Raw genomic sequence first — 1,601 nt, 5'->3', positions numbered from 1 at the left:
GGACGTGATGTCAGAGGGACGGGCTGCGTTCTGGTCCATTCAGTCCCAAACATCAGGATTCAGTGTGAAGCAGCGGCCATGGAGGGAAGTGAAGGAAAGTCTGAGCGTTAGAGGAGCTTTGCTTAACAATCATCCTTTTTCTATAGTAGATTGATCTCACATAGAGTCACTGACTGTTCCTTCTCTGGACCAACCAATGAGGCCCCTGGATCCCAACATGCCAGCTGCAGGGAGAGGGACCTAGAGTTATGGTGTCTAGAATTGTAGAGCTGCAGAATATAGAATGATGCGGCCTGATAAAATGGATAATTCCTTCTAAGGAACAGATGAGGTCATTTAGGGAGAAACTACCAGCTGACTGACGGATCTAGACTCCTACATCAGTCTGGAGGAGAATGAGTTCCTACCTGAGAGACATCAGAGTCAGGAGGAAGATGGAGGATCTATCCTACTGACGGTTTAAGAACTATTTTGTTTTCAAGGAACGTTCCCGAAAGTGAGAACCGGGCTGACTGTAATGACCTCATCACTCTGTGCCATAAAGTGATTTACTCTAATGGGACCAGAGGGGGCGCTGTCTGCAGACTGCTGCAGCATGACGGGATGTTTCCTTTCACATTAAAACCTTTTCCAGGTGCACTGGATTTCTGATGGTCTTGTTTATTAATGCATTTCGTCTCATCCTGTGTCCTCATAGTAAAGTTTTATGAGGCTTTACAGATAAAACTGACTTCATCATTAGTCTGCAGACCAGAACATTTCCTTAGATGGCAGCTGACATTTAGCCAGGAGGAGGCGCTAAAGGTGGAGTTCTTGGTGGAGAGAAACAGGCTGTTTGTTCTGATCCAGTGACGGCTGTTTACCTTTTTCACAAACATTCAGGATTCAGTCTTGATGTAGAAATGATCCCAGAGTCCAACATGAACTCCGAGCTGTGAGGCAATGATGCTAACACCCTCCAGCCTCCGTCATTCGCTCTGTTTCTGTCTTCAACAGGAAGCGGTCTGACTCAGTCCAGAGGCTACAGAGAGGTCACCAGTGAGTTCCAGTGCACTCAGCGCTCCACTGCAGACTGCACCGTCTACTGACTGGACTGGCTGTTTAAACCCATCAGAGTGTCTCTATGGACCTGGACCTCAGAATGGAACTGGAACAACTAACTTCCTTTATTATTTCTTTCTTTTCATGTTGATCTCTAAAAGCAGAGCTGGCTAATCTGCAGCTGCTGATGGATTGACCACCATGTGATCAGTTAACCAGCAGGATTATCTGCTCTCTGTTAGACATAATCTATAATCCTGTTCATGGATGAAATAATCTGCTGTTTTGATTTTCCTTCTATGAACTGTTCTGAAACTGAGCTACTGATCGAATAGAAGCGCTGCACTAAATCTAAGCTTTCTACTTTCTGTGGTTTCAAAGTCAAGCTTTGGTTTTTGTCTGACTGACACACAGATGGGAACGTTTGCCTTCAAATGACCGTATTTCACAGCTTCTGGGGAGTCTGCAGAATAAAAAAGAAAAACAACCCGTCATCCCAGACCTTCTGCAGCAAAGCAGAACCATCCAGAACTTCTGCAGCAAAGCAGAACCATCCAGAA

This window comes from Cyprinodon variegatus, unplaced genomic scaffold (assembly GCF_000732505.1).
Source record: "Cyprinodon variegatus isolate N-32 unplaced genomic scaffold, C_variegatus-1.0 Scaffold2187, whole genome shotgun sequence".
In the NCBI taxonomy this organism is placed as follows: Eukaryota; Metazoa; Chordata; class Actinopteri; order Cyprinodontiformes; family Cyprinodontidae; genus Cyprinodon; species Cyprinodon variegatus.
Note: the sequence above shows the minus strand (reverse complement) of the source record.